This window comes from Dromaius novaehollandiae, chromosome 7 (assembly GCF_036370855.1).
Source record: "Dromaius novaehollandiae isolate bDroNov1 chromosome 7, bDroNov1.hap1, whole genome shotgun sequence".
In the NCBI taxonomy this organism is placed as follows: domain Eukaryota; kingdom Metazoa; phylum Chordata; class Aves; order Casuariiformes; family Dromaiidae; genus Dromaius; species Dromaius novaehollandiae.
In genome coordinates, this window is record NC_088104.1 from 22,673,846 (window position 1) to 22,689,663 (window position 15,818).

General features: G+C 38.3%; 1 protein-coding gene across 4 annotated transcripts in view; it reads left to right on the plus strand.

Annotated features, from left to right (window-relative positions):
- The window catches only part of CERS6 (ceramide synthase 6), a 135,197-nt gene that overhangs the window by 26,319 nt on the left and 93,060 nt on the right, over positions 1–15,818 (plus strand). The gene's annotated exons all lie outside the window — the stretch shown is intronic.

The following is a 15,818-nucleotide window of genomic DNA, read 5'->3' on the forward strand; positions in this document are numbered from 1 at the left end:
AAATCAGACTTCAAAGGCAGAGTAGGGGCACAGTCCTGTGGTGGCTTAGCTTGGAGCTCAGACCATACCGCTTCCGGAGGGTTCCCACCCTCCCGCCTGTGCCGCTGAGGCTGTGTGCATATCAGCTTAGCAGCTCTGTGGCCACTGAGTGTGATTGGATCAGGTCACTGAGCCAACTGAAAACTGTTTGCTTTTTCTGGGAGGTGGGCTGGGATAATTTTCAGTGTCTTGAAAGCCCTAATCCACTGCTTCTGTGGCTGCATTGTAGGCAGCGCGGTGGGAAGGCTGTGAGTGCAGGCTGGGCAGGTGAGAAAGCACGACCGCTGCTGCGGCAGCCCGGGGTGCTTAGAGTGTTTTAAGCAAGTCGTGAAGGCTCAGTGTGAGTCCGCCCTCTCCTGGTTTAGCTGAATTAATCTTAAAACTCCAATCATGAATCTGGGATTGTCCTTTCCTTCTTAAATCCTCTCAGTGTAAGGAAAAAAAGTCAAAATAATTTATTGCATAGTTTGGCTGTATGTTTCTTCAAAAGTAGGTTTTGTGAATATCTGAACATCTTTACCTTTTGGAAGTTAATCAGAAATAAGCTGAGGAGCCAGTTTTTATAGCAGTTAGGAATAGGAATTTGTTCTAATTTTGTATAAAGTGTCTGAAAAGAAGTAAGACTGTAATTCCTGTTGTTTAGTAGCCAGGCAATATGTTGAAGTTCGATTGTGTATGCGCAGGAACTGAACTGCTTTTTTCTGATTGGGTGGATGTGACTGTGTAGGTTTTGTTTTAACTGCTTCTGGTTTAAGTTTGCGCCTTTTTCAGAGTCCCCAAGATGGCCAATCTCACTTTGATAGTAAACATTTTTACACCATTTTTCCTGTTGAATTTTTTTTGTGATATGGTTTGATTTTTTGGGTTCTTTGCATGTGCGTACACACACACACACACACACACACACACACACACACACACACACACGTGATAAACACAGGTAATAAAGATAACATCTTTGTGATAAATTTGTGTGCCTAACACTTGCATGTCAAGATAAAAATTGGTTCATCTTGAGGATGCTTCAAAAGGTCGGATGATTTTGTGACCTAGCTTTTGGAATGAAAGTGTAACCTCTAAGTCAAGCCAGCCATCCCTGTTTCTAGTGCCTACAGAAATGTAACCACCCTTCTGTGAGGCATCCATGACCCATTCCTGTTTCAAAGGGAACAGTCTTCACCAGGAGGAGGGCGTAGTGTGAGCTTTCTTCTCAGAGTAGGAAAGTTCCTGAAATGCATCATACCTCTTGATTTAGGAAGAAATAGGATTTGTATCAGAGGTACTGGTTTGTCAGTAAGTGAGGTACTTATTTACATCTTCTTTTTTAGTGATAGACCACTCATGATAGAGGAGGCAGTCAAACTCCCAAGAGAACAGAGAGGAAGCTTACAGTTATTTAAAGGCTTCGTGGTGTGTGCTCTTCTCTGGAGAGCTTAAGTTTGTGCTTCTTCCAGACTGTGTGATGAAAATGTTCAGGAATAGAGCATGCCTATAAATCATGCAGGCAAGCCTGGGTCGTTTGCTGAAATGCAAATGCAGGTTTCTACCAGGTGGCAAGAGTCTTGGGCATTGCTGGTCATCCAGTGCATGAGCTTGTTCGGGGCTGGTTGCAAACCTGTGGAAAGAAGGCAAAATGGAGGGCAGACAGAGCTATAGACAGACTGTTCTGGCAGGCTGTACTTGGCTCTGTGTGCTGAAAGTTAGATAACTAACTTCTACCATGTGGCTTGTAAAGAATTTTACACTCCCACTTCCTTCCATGGGAATTTAACTGGTTCTTCCATCATGAACAAGCTGTCATGCATAAGGTACAGAGGACTTAAATATTTTTTTAATCCTTTCATTGAATATAAAGCTCTGCTTTCAAAAAAATCATGCCAACCTGAAGTTACTTAATGAGTTCCTGTTCCAGCTGAACAATTCAGACTCTCTTTAATGTTCTCCAGAAGGGTATTGCTGAACAGTCAGGTGGTTTTCTGCGACTTGCTGCAGTCTTCTGGAATAATATCAGAGGGACTGGTTGTTGTTGAAATGAGTGTTCACTAGAGGTTTTTGACTACATCCTTTGTTATTTTCTCTCCTGCTAATAAATAGGAAATAGACTGAAGTAAGAAAAATAAATTAGAATGTAAGAGAGCTTGATGTGATGAGCTATCACTTAATGACCAAGCTAAGAACTATTACAGAGTACTATGGAGGAGTAGCATTGCCTTTCTAGTGGGCAGAGTTAAGTTATTTATCAGAATGATTACTGAGGCTTTTACTTCTTTGGACAGATGCTTTGAGCCACTTAGTAGCTTTTGGTTCATTTCCAAATGATAGTAACTACTGCTTCTTTTTGCATGTTGGGAGCTGCCTTGGAGAATGAGTGAGAGCTGCATTAAGAGTGTATTTACGTGCTGAGAGGCTGGTAGAGGCCAGCCTTGGTATGCTTTGGCTGCAGCATTAGTGTGGACAAAGGTATTGCTCATAGAGATTCTTTTCTTGCTCACATGTTGCAGGTGTGACCAATGTAAATGATAAAGCAATATGGCAGGGCTCTTGTGGCTTAAAACAGGGTTGTTGTGTCAGGATGACCTACTGTGATTTTAAAAAAAAAATCACAGACCTTCCCTTTCTCTCAATGCTTTCATCCTGCCCTTTCCTCTGTCAGTCATTTAATACCAGTTTGGCTGTGTATCTTTACACATATAGATGCTTTCTAGCTGGCTCTTCTCCTTTGGTCTGCCCTAGACTTGCCAGAAGAGATCCATTATTATGGTACATATCAGCTCTGTATTTCAAGAGGTGGCAGAGGGAAACAGACAGCTATTGAGGGGTAAATGACATGGAAAGGATACATTGGGATTGATTGTTCGTTTTTATACATTTTATACAATACAAGAAGTAAAAAAAAGAAATCAAACTGGAGGGTGGCAGGTTTGAAACAAAAGGAGATGATTGTTCACGCTGTGTGCATTTAAGCTGGGGAACTCTGCCACAGCGTGTTGGAAGTTTGCACAGGCTAAGAGGAGTACTAGTGAAGCTCGGTGTGGGGGGGGTTCTCTGGGGACTGCTGCAAAGATGTCTTTTTTGGTCTAGAAAGTCCCCAACCCATAGCTTGTTAGAAGTTTGGAGAGCACTTTCATCTCTGCTTTAATCAGTAGGCTGGGATTTTGGAGACCTGGGTTTTACCACTGACCCTGACTTGTGTGTCCTGAATTTGCCATATGTAAAAGGCATAAGAATGATACTCTTGATATTGTATTGTCCCTACCTTTTACAGCCTTAGTAACGCCAGCTAAGGTCTGCTGACAGGATGCACTGTGTTTTAAGAGCTGTGTGGGACTGGAATGTATCTCCCCTTCCCTTCCTCTGCTGTCTAATCTGTGCTTGGAAAGTTACAGAGTGACTATACTCTTTATTTTTAGACATTACAAAGAAAGAAAGCATTAGACAGCTGGCTGCAGAAATATTTATTTGTGACCTTTCTCTGCATTTGTACAGTTCTTGTTGCTATTCTGGAGAGAGTTCTGTTACAAGTATGGAGCATGCAGTTCTTTCACAATTCAGTTCTTTGGTCTCAAAAAGTTTTGAGAGAAATGGAAATATGTATAGTGTTATGTATGCATATATATTTTTAAAAAGCTTTGGAAAACGTGGGCCAAAGTGACTTCTGTTTGTAAGCTGTTGGCCTAGGTTTGTGTCCCATTTCTATAGTAACTTACTAGCTGGACAAATGACCTATGTTTTGCCAATAATGGCTGCACTGGAGTATTCCAGTATCAGTGGCTGAACACCCAGTCTGTTCAGTTATGAATTAATCTACATCTTGTGATAGACTTTTCCCTAACCACTCCACTCACGAGAGAGGGGATTAAATAGGTTTTGCTGGCTCAGTGAGGCAAATGGGTTTGGATGTGTATGGGTATGTTGGATGGAGTCAGGGGCGCTGATCAGTGGCGGTCTGGCCTGTAAGTTGCAGTGGAGACTCACAGGCAGCAGGCATGCAAAGGTAGCTCAAGCCAAATGGACCTCACTGATCATGGTTTTTGTGATTGGAGCAAAATCTCAGGACGAGGGTGGTATTTTTGAATTGGCGTGGCATGGAAATGTGGTTTGCTTTTTTCTTTGTCTTTTTTTGCTGCTTTTTTGCTGCTTTTTTTGCTTAGAGGTGAATGATCACTCAAGGAAAAAAACCCCAGAATTTAAATGTTAGAAATCCAGCTGCAAAAAGAGTTTTACAACAATAGAACACTATGGGTCAGTCATGTCAGTCCTGCTGTTACTTAAACCACCCCAGAATTATGAGGGGATTCTTGAAAGAATAACTGTATCAGACTAACCATTTTATAATACTGCTATCAAATGATGAAGTTACCTTGTCTTTTTTTACTTAAAATGGGATGCATGTTAGCATTGCACTAACCAGTGAGCCTGCAAGCTGAAGCACAGCTATTAAATCCTTTTTATTATTATTATTATTATTTATTTATTTATTACAGCTACCATTCAGAAAGACTGTTGAATAAAATTTAATTTTTTCCTGTGAAAATACTCTTGGACTGAAACCCTTGGGCCCCTTATTGCCTCCAAGCATATTTCTACAACCAGAATTTCTTCTGTGAAAGGGATCTGTATAAAACTATTCTTCACTTACATGACATCCAAATATGAAAAACACTTAATGCTGAATGCTGTTTTGCTACGACAATATGCTGAATTTATAGGGCACTTTGCTTCCCAGCTGAAAAATTCCCAAACCCTTTTAGGAGATGGAGCATTACTCTTGCAAGCAGGGATGCAGCAGTTTTACACAACTAATTTGTGTACATGTCAGTTATCCTACTGCATAATGTGTTAATGAGGTAGAGCTATTCTTTAGCTTACCTTTTGTATCCATCTTTGAGCTGAGGGGAATACTGTTGCCTCTGACATTCATGCAAAATTCCCCTTAATGTTAGTGGGAATTTTTATCTGCATACCTTCTGGGATGAATATAAGGAATTTACAGGGCAGTGGGTTTGTACAGCAGCAATAGATGCACAACAGCTTCCTAAAACTGCTTCTGTGGCCAGCACTGCAAAATTGGAATTAGTGAGGTTGGCTACTGCAGAAAGACAACTGATGCACAAATGCTGCTCTTGAATAAACAAAAATCAGAAAAATGTTTCCAGAGACTCTTATCTGGCTGTACAGTACTTTTGAGCTCTCCTTTCAAGTGTAAAAGTAACAAGGTCAGTGGCAGAGAAATACAACCTGAATGATTTGAAGAGACAGAAATGATCTTTCTAGGTTCCTAGTGGTGGGAGGGCTGAGAACAGCCAGGAGCAGTCAGGCAGCCCTGCTGGCTCTCTCCAGTGGAACGGTGGGTTACCTCAGCTGCATCTCTGTTCTGAGAGTGCAAATTCTGGCAAGATCAATTGTGATTGACATGTTTTTGCATTGAGACGGTGCTTGCATATTTAAGAAAAACTTTTCTGTGTTTTTCTGTAAATCTTTTAGAAGGATTTATGGAACAGCTGCCAGGCTGGAATGGAATTTTCTCACCGATAGTTTGTGTGAAAGACCGTAACCTGTTTTATTAGCTTTCCTGTAATCAGAGACAGTCCTTTAGAACATGACCATCCTCCCTGTTGATGGCAGCTGTGTCTAGAACTGTATATTAAAGGAAAAAACAAACCAAAGCTATAATTGAAAACTTGACTTGGTCTTTTTTTCTTTCAAAAGGAAAAAAAAATATGCATAGGATTAGTACTGTAGCATTACAGGGGCTGCTTTGGTACTTGAGTACTAGAGACGAGCATTACGGAGGGATATCTGGCTGATGGAGCAAGTCTGTTAGAGCAGGAGTGTAGGAATACATTGGTTTCTGCCATCACTGACTTCCCGGATTCTGTCCATGTTAGATCTTGGCGAACGTCAGCACTTAGTGAAGTGTCAGACTGTGCTCCTTTGTTTTAGATGAGCAGTTTTTCATCCTGTAGCATTAGTTCCACTAGCCCTTGTTGTCTCTCCATGCTGCCACCAGCAGTGCTCCCTGCAATCCAAGTATAAAAATAGATATATTTTCTACTGGCAATTGGATATGTACTTTGTTTTTTGTAATGAAGGATTAACAATGCCATTTGTTATGAAGGCTCTCAGATAGCTTCCCAACTCTGTGTTTAAAAGGTAGCAGGACATTTGTGACAGAATTTTTCATTTTGTTTAAAGCCTTTTTTCAGGCAAGTTACAATACTTTATAGAAATGCTGAGGTCAAAACTATGTTTGCTTATTGTGAAAGTTTCTCAGGTCAAAACATTAATGAAAAGATTTTAACACCTTGAAATAAAATAAATGAGGCTTTTTCCACCTACTCTTTTCCCCCACAGGTGAGTGTAAATGCTTTCTAATAATTTGAGACAAGGATGAAATCTCACTCAGTAAGCTGAGTTTTCCGGCAAGCTGCTTGGCTTTTATTTTTTAATAACATGTTTGTGGCTTCCACGGTATTGTGCTTAGTCTGTATAATTTGATGGAAGAGATGGGATAATGATGCTGGTGTGGAATATATGGATAATGTATCTCTGACTCTTATGAACAAAAGGAATAGCATAGTTCCTCTCAGATGAAAGGCATATGGATATATGGTTTTCTGAGGTCATTTGGGGAGATTTGGGAATAGCTCCTCTTTGAAAGGGTTGGCTGAGCTCTGCTGTACGCTGACCTCTGAGGCAATTATAATAGTGTTCAGCAGCGGAGACTCTTCAGGCAGGCTGACTTGTGTGCTGGGGTTCTGGTCCGTGCAGGCAGGTTCCTATGTTTGGAAGGTTTCATTGCAAGAGTTGTGACCCATTTCCCAATGCAGCCAACAAATTTTGGTGAACCTGACTTCTCTGTATGGATGTTAATCTAATGTGATTGTGTAATGTAACATGTAAATCACGTTAACTGAGTTAGAGCTCATGCCTGGGGTTCAGACACTCTTAACCTGGTATTTCTTCCATAGTTGAAGGTGTTGAGAAATATAAAGCCAAAATCAGTGGTGGGTAAGTATACAGAAGTCACTAGCCTACCTACCTGCTGAATTTGTCCTAGGACTGTTAAGATCTTCTTTTTTTCATTAGTAATAAAAAAAAAAACAGGTCAGCTACACAAAAATAGCATAAAACAAATCCAGCAACTGTTTTTATCTCTGCTGTGGTAGTAATCTATTGAATGTCTGCTCTGAAACAAACGTATTTTATTCTCACTCATCCTTATAGTTAGAGTAAATTTCTGTTTAAAATCAGCAAGCAATGCCCTGACAGGTTAGATAGTCTCAATCATAAATCTCTGGAATAATCTGTGTTTAGAAAGCATAAAGTAGATGAGGTGAGAAAATCTGTTCTGTATCAGTCTTTCAAAAGGAGAGTCTGACTCTTCAAAGCAGAATTGAGCATCTCTCTAGCACAGAGAGGAATTTTAGCTGTTTGTAACTTCTTTTCCTGATCATTAGAAATATACTAATAGGAAACAATGAGATTTGACAGAAGTACCGACTTTGCATAAATATCTTGCTCATTTTTCGTTATGATACTCGCAATTGGCTGGTGTTAGCCATACCAGCCAATCTTTTATGTGCTATGCAGCACCTCCATGCAAGTGAAATTTTTTTTCTAGGTTCACAATGATGGCTGGGTGTTTGTAATCAGAGTTTACCACTAAGCTCAAATTAGAGTTCATTACTCTTGGAAATGCTCTGCAAACTTCTGATTCACCTTAATTTCCCTAAATTTCTCTGTGTAGATGCACCCTCAGCACAGGATGGAGAGATCCAAACTCTCCTCATGCACTTGTGGAGGACTCACTCTACTGCTCTTACTGTACTGTTCTTGCAAAAGGCTAAGGCAAAAATGCGTATTCTCAGTGTTCATGGGGACTTGTAACTGGGTTCTGGCTACTGTCTTCATGAAAGTTCAACTCTATTAGCACAAATCGTGTAGGAGCAGTCTCAGAATGATTTTGTGCAGATGCTTTGTGCTAGACTGAGGTACCCTGCCAGGAATATAGATTGCTTGTCAGGTGACAGACTGTTTAAGATTTGGTCTGTAATAAGAGGCCATTAATCCTGTTCTTTGGCCCATAATATGACCTACCAATAATGAAAACAAGAGACAAAATTAAATGGTTCAAGTTACGATCAACAAACAGATTTAACAAATGTCGAGTGCACTAACTTAGTTTTTTCTCACTTGCACTGATGAAAATTTGTGAGTGTGCTTCCACACTGAAGTTAGTTGCAAAGTAAAGTTGTAAGTGAGGGGAAAAAGCATGCTTTCTGTGCTTGAAAAACCTCAGAGAAAAAGTGTTTTGTAGTTTTGTGGGAAAAGATTTTTCAGACTGTTAGCCCTTAAAATTTGTTACACCTAGACAGAAAAAGAAGAAAGTCATTGCTTTAATAAGATTCAAGAGGTTCATGCAAAACTAAGAAATGACACTAGTAGGTCAGAAACTGAAAAGAATTCAGTCTTTGCCTACAACCCCTGGGAAATAGCCCCAGGTTGTGAAAGGGGTCACTTGTCTCAGCATAGTTATTTTGAAAGGTTTAAATTAAAAATTGAACAGCTTTCAGAAAGTTTCTTGAAATGCTGCAGCATTGAAGACATACTGCATGTCAATGGAAAGACAACTTTATCATCTGATAGGAGAAGAATGTAAATCAAAAAAAATTTTAAGCATATTTTGTTGGCAGTGCTTCCGGGGTTTGGAGTCTAATAAGACTTCTTTCAGTTCCCTCCCTTGTGATTGTGATTTATTTTAGGTTTAAGTACAGGGTTTTAAAACAACATTTTTCATCTACAGTAAAAAAATATAGTCTTGATTTAGATTCTCTTGAATGTATAATTGTGTCCTTATCCTTTTGTAAAACTAGTTGGGCATGAGTTCAATAGTTTTTATTGCATTTTATTATTTTTATTTTATAGCTTTTCAGATTATATTAAGACAGTAGAGTAAAATCAAGAAACATATAGTAAGTTGTCATCCTTTCACAGTAGAAAAGTTGTATGAAAATCTGCAGCAGAATTTTTGTTTGTTCTGCTTATCCTGAGGGAAAAAAAGTTTCTTGGTTCCCCTTTTCTGGGTCCCTTTCTTAACAACTTGTGTGGTATGTGTGTATGTCTGTTTGTTTGTTTTTAAGCTTATAGTTTCATTAAAAATGAAGGAAGTTTTGTGGCTTTCAATCTCTTGATTCTTGTGAGTGAGAGAATTTTAGTGAAACGAGTGAGATTCTAATAGAGCAGAAACATTTGACAAGTAAGTGTTATAAAGTAGTACAGTTTTATCACTTAAAAGGCAATGGGATCCAAACCTGCTTTGAACTCGTTGACATATATCACCTACCAACTGACATTGCCAATTACTTTAAGACCGATATTTCTTAAATTGAATGTTTAGGACAAGCTATTGAGTATTTTATTTATTTCTCCTTGTACATTTAAAAATGTATTTTTAATTACATGAATTAAATATTCATTAGCTCATTTAACTTAATATATTTTGTGGTCATGGATAGAAAACCTTAATTCTTGCTGACCTTTTGGGCTATTTCAAAAAAAACCCTGGTATCCCTGTTTACCTGCTGTGGGCTATGCTGAAGCAGAACATCTTCTAAGCTGCTGAGAAACTGCTAACACTGATTTGCTGAAGAGTGACTTGTGGTCACCTCATAAATGGCAGATGACTTGTGAGTATGGAAACATTGTCCTAAGGTGATGTAGGAGGGCTCTAGGCACATTTCCAGTGTCTTGCCTGGTTTAATGAAGGAGTTTCTCATTATCTTAGAATGCAAAGATGTATCGATGTATTCACTTTTGAACTGGGAATACTTCTGCCTCTTTTTTTGTTTTGTTTTTCTTTTTTTTTTTAAGGTGGAGTATATGTCCACATATACTTACTTATAATTTATATTGAAGAGATGCTTTGAATTCAATTTGTGGCAAGGATCTTGATGCAGTTTTCAGTGGAGTGGTTGTATTTGCCCCAGGTGACTAAAGGAGAGATGTATGTTAGTCTCTGAAAGGATCCAGGGCAAAGATCACACCTTACCTTTTTTGTAATTTTTAATTTTTTTATACTATTTTTCACCCACAGATGATCTTTTACCTTTTGTGCCTCCCTACAGAGAGTTCACCTGTTTGTGAATACATGTTTGAGCAACGCTATTTGTTTGGCCTCCTACCTTAGCAGGCCAGTTGGGAGTATTTAGGAGTATATGACTGTCCTCAGCCAGAAAGCACTTCTGCTGTGCGCGCATCCAAGAAACGATGCACTCGGGAGAATCAGGTTTACTGATAGGTTAAAGGGCAATTACTTCAACGTGGGAATCCGCTCTTTTTGTGTGGTGTGACGTGATTTTGTAGGGCATTGTATGACTTCAGTTTCAGAACTGTTTCACAGCAAAACTTTCTTCTGTTGCTTTCTTCTGTCTTCTGTGTGTTACATGTATCTGACTTTTTGGAAGTCTGGCTGGTTTAATTACATTGGAAGGTTCATCAGCGCCTTCAGTATGTGATCGTTTGATTTCCAGTGAAATGCAGAGTCACAGAAAAAATCCTTTTACTTTTCTCCGTCTCCTTCACTTTTAAAAATTATTTATTAAATGCAGACTTCGCTAGTGCTAATGACCGTCAGCCTTGAAGGACAAGGATGATCAACACTAAGATTTCTAGTCCGTTCTGGGATTCAAATAATGTAATATGTGGAGCTGGATAGCAGTAAGCTGAAAGGGTTAGAGTAATTAATTACTAAGGCTCAGACACCCAATAGAGGAAATGGAGGAGAATAGAAACAACTATGTGAATCGGTGGAGGCTTTACCCTTACTCTTTCGTTAAAGGCTTTAGTTGTGTTACATTTTTCTGTTGATGTGTCCATGGTGTTTTTTGTTCATTAAGTATCTCACCCATTGATATTTCTAAAGAGAAACTTTTGTAGGGCATGGAGTGCCCAGAATGTAGAGCCAGCATATTTTTAAATTGTAATTTTATGGGTATGAGGAGTTAGTATATGTGGTGAAGGGCAGTGGGAATGGCTTCTGATGGATCTGAGGTTATTGTTTTCATTTTAATTGGGATTGAAGGAGGGAATTCTCCTTTTATACAGCATTGTGTCCATTATAATCAATGCAGAGAGTAAACTGTGCAAAACTAGTATTTAACTTCCTTCAGCAGGGCAAAAGCAGTTGGTTCTTTATTTATGTTTCGTATTTCCGCTTGTTTCTCTCTCTCTCATAATAGCAGCTATGTTCATCTAGCTGGCATTTGCTAAAGGGCAAGTGGGAAACCAAAAATGGTAGTTGTTCTTAATCAAATTTACATACTTCTGGTGAAGCGTAGCTCCTTGTTTATGGTCTGGTGAGGGGTGTCATTTTTCTGAAGGTTTCTTGGGCCTGTTATAGAGAAGAACTGATCTCCAAGCATGGAGTGGAGTATGAGGCCTCGCTTTTGCTCTCGCTCGCTGTTGTAAATCGTTGAGAAATGTAGAATTCAAAATGCAAAACAGTGGCTGCCTTCAGGTGTTATGCATACATACATGTATATATATATGTGTGTAAATACTTGTCATTTTTAAACAGATAGGACAGTATTTATTGGCATGCAAAGGCTGAGTGCTTCCCCCATGGACACTCTACAATAACCTGTGTTACCTGAAGTGGTTGTCTGTGGGTTTTTGTTTTTATTTTTTTATTAAATGTGGCTTTAAACTGTGATTGAGGAAGTTGCCTTTAAAAAGATTCTTAAATTCTAAGTTTAACTCCCTTGTTTCTTTTGTTCTTTCATCTCTAGATCTTTTGAGGTCCAGAATAGATGGGGCTGCGTTTGGCAAAAAATGCCTGCTCTTTAATTTGTGTGTAATTGAACAGCAGCTGGCATTTCAACTTAACTGAAATCAGTTTAACAGAGATACTGGTGTGGGGTTTGTTTAGATTTACATGTATTAGAGAGCAGAGATAGTAATATATTCAGTTCTGCTCTGCTTACTCTTACACAGTACTTCTTTCCTCTTAATTGCAATACCTTATGCAATAAATAGTCCCATAGCTTTCAGTAAGACTGTTCAGGGAGCTGAACAGCACAATTTGTAAAACTGGAAAAAATGAATAGTGATTTTAAGAAATACAGTGTTTGGCAAAACACTCAGAGTTTGTACAGTATCAAACATGAGTGTGTTTTTTGGAATTTGTGGAATTGAGTATCACACAGTGTTAGGAAATTGGAAAAATGAGTAGTGCTTGTAAGAAACAGTGTTTGGCAAAATACTCGTTGTTTGTATGGTATCAAACATGAATTCTGTTTTGCTTCATTTATGTATATTAAATATTATAGAAAACTGTTGATGAGAATTATGATTTTTTGTGGCATTTTTAAAGCTTTTTTGAAAAGCAGAGCATGAGCAGCAACAGCAGCAAAATTTATATTGCTATTTAGAAAATACAAAATTGAAGTAGCAAATGTATTTCAGTTTAGATCATGCATATAACATCGATATTGGGATTCTTTTCTCTTTTTAAAATCTGGACAAACACTGTGTCTGTCTTTTCTCCTGTATTTAGCCAGGCTGTTCATTAGCAAGATAATATGTCATTTTAAGGAGGTACCTCCCAGCTTGTTTGCTTAGACTTAAACAAAGATCAGCTCAGCATGCAGCTGGCTGGACTTGCACCTTGTAGAATTTTACTAGCTGTGACTTTTCCACCTGCTTTTGACTTTTACAAATTGAATATGTTTTTTGCATTTGGTGTGTATTTTCTTTTAAATGAGCATGTTTAGAGACCTCCCTTGCTTTGGAGTGCTGTTATTTCATAGCTATCTCCCTCCTGCACTCAGCAGAAGGAGAAAAGAAGTTGAAAGATGGCTTTGACGCATAGGTATGTGCATGTGCGCGCGCACACACACACTTAATTTTTACTTCAGAGGGTATCAACTTTGCAAGTGACTAGAAAAATCAGTCTGAATAATTTTTATCTTCATTTGTATTTATTTAGTGAATGTTTCTTGATGTTGCTGTTGATAGCAAAGGCTGAGCTTGGATTCCTGTGTGAAGGCATGAAGGTGATGGAGTTGTCTTTCATTTTTTATTTATTTTATTCCACCTACAGCACACCTCTATCTTGTCTCTATAAGTGTTTGCTTGAAGGGCTTTGTAAAATTAGCTTGAACGCTGATTGATGTTCCCTCTACTGTCTGTCTTAAGCTTTTTTTTTTTTTTCTGACTTTGTATCTAATGGTAAAGACTGGAGGTTTTGTTTGTTTGTTTTCAGTTTTTTAGTACAAGACATGAGCATAGATTCCGAGATTCTTGGTCCCTTTGTTTCTTGGCTAGAAGTGTCTTACAGGTCCTTAGACCAGAATTAAAAAGTGCCTTTCTGAAATAAAACTCTGCATGCATTTTGCTTGCTTCTGTGAACTCCATCTGTCTCTGTGAGACTCTTTTTACAGTAGTCACATGTTAGCTTCTTCATCAGCATCTTGTTCATTATCAGATAACAGCAATGGCCAACGCTGGTTTGATTATGTATTATATTGAGCTAGAGAATACACTTACCACTTCTGTTTTGTTTCCTTGTATTAAATGAAAAACTCTCTCTTTGATTTTAGTATAAGCAGATTTTATATATCCCTTATACTTTAAGTAATATACAAAGTCTTAGGTGTAGTTAGTATACAAATTGTGTATTCACATATTACATATATGTATAAAGCTTACACACTTCTCCTTTATAAGCAGAAAACTAGACTCGGCAGTGAAACTTGTATTGTAAAGCACCATGTCCTAAAGTGGGAAATGCAAAGCTGATGCAGTGTCATTGGTTTGGTTGGTGCTATGCTGGTAGCAATGTGGTTGGAATCTGCAGCTGATGCAGATCGTGACCAAGCTTTTACAGAGTATAATGAGTATTTTCTCTTAAAAGACAGAAGGATCAAATAACAAGTTCACTGCTTATACTACAGGTATCTTCAGATATGTGACTTTTTTATTCCCCCTGCAAATAGTCACCAAAACGATTTCAAGATTTAGGATTAGCTCGCAGATAGGAATGTCACAGCAATGCATCAAGAATGTTTCCTTGGAAAAAATTGCTCATGAAAGCACCATGTCAGTGTAAATGTAAACAGCATATTCTAAATGTAGATTTTTTTTTTCTCTGTCTTATTTATTTATTTATTTTTACAGGATGCTTGTTCTGCTAAGTTGTAAACCTGCTAAAGGTTATGTCACAATCTGGTATCAGCCATCTTTCTTTAGCAAGCGATATTGCTGTGACCACTGTAATAGTGTGTAAGACTTGCTTCTTTTTAATCGGCTATGCTGTGTTAAATGTAACAGAAACAGCAGTGTTAGCTCAAAAAAAGTGCTTAAAGTGGTGCTTGAGTATGCATAAGAATTCTGTAATTTTTAAGAGCTTGTGGTCATATTCATGTGGATGAAGTAGAGCTACTTCTTAACTACTTAGGTTGTTGTTTCTGTTGCTATGGTGAATGCGATCTTAGAAAATTACCAAGTCTTTAAAGTGAAATCAAGAATTATTTAGTTCAAAGTGCTAGAAGCTTGGGGACCTGAGTGGTTTTCAGAGGACGATGGGATCCAGCTCTCACTTGGGTTGTTACTGCTACCACCATCACCTGCCAGAAGTTAGTACAAACTTACCCTACTCTTGTTCCCTTTCAGCTGTAACTACGGATTAGGGTCTGATTATTTTCAGCACTACAGAAATGGAGAACAAAAGGATACACCTGAGCCTAAAGAATTTACATTTAAGTAATGAAATGTATTCTATTTAGGCAGTGTCCTGAATTAATCCAAATCAAATTTTACTGTGTATTTTTCACAATGAGACTCTTCACAGCAGTTGCATCTTGTGAGCAGAGATGAGCATAAATACTAGTATGTTCCTCTCAGAATATCTTCCCCTTTGTTTTCAAGTGTATTGTTGAGTTCAATAGAAAATTAATTTTTGAAGTTCACAGGTCATAGGCCTGTGAACAAGTGCACGCGCTTTGCGGTGGCAAAGTGGCTAGCACCTTTTGTCCTGTCGACATAACATGAGTTCTTCCTCCGCAGATCATGTATGAATGTGATTCCTTCATAGGTTTTGTAGCTTTTGTAGAGTTCAGAGTTAGACTCAAAATTACAAATAGTTTAATTTTTAGTGGGTGAAATAGTTGCCTTTGAGTGGGAGCTATATAATTCCTCTCTAAAACATATCAGACATCCGATTTATAAATTGGGTGGAATTATCGATTGGTGTTTGGATCTGTGATAGATTCATGCTTTAGCAGGAATGTTTTATTTCCCAAGGAAAGTCTTTGAGGTATGGCTCAACACCATTTGAGCTATATGGTGTTTACAAAATTGTATTTTTAGACTAGGCAGCTTCAGTGGTTGCTAATGTTAAAGACTTTGTTTGAATTTCCACTGTGCAAACGTAGTCTTTGGGCAATAGCAGCTCTGGAAACTGATTCATGAAAGAGGCTGTATTTGGAAGAGAATATTTTGTGCTTCTCAACTATGCAAGTTGCCCTACTCGTTTCATTAGGTGGTATTTTCTAGCAGGCATTCCTCTCATGCTTTTGTTTTATGCTTTTTTTCACAACATAAAAGAAGATTCTCCGTTTCATGTGCTCTGTGGAGCTCCTTTCATCCTTCAAAGTAATGTTACTTATTCTATGATGTAATTGCTTGTATGAGCTTGCTTTTGAACTGCTAGGCTAATTTTTTTTTCTGTTGGCAGGGTTATAGCGTTTGCACATTTACTGCATGTCACTGATTGATGA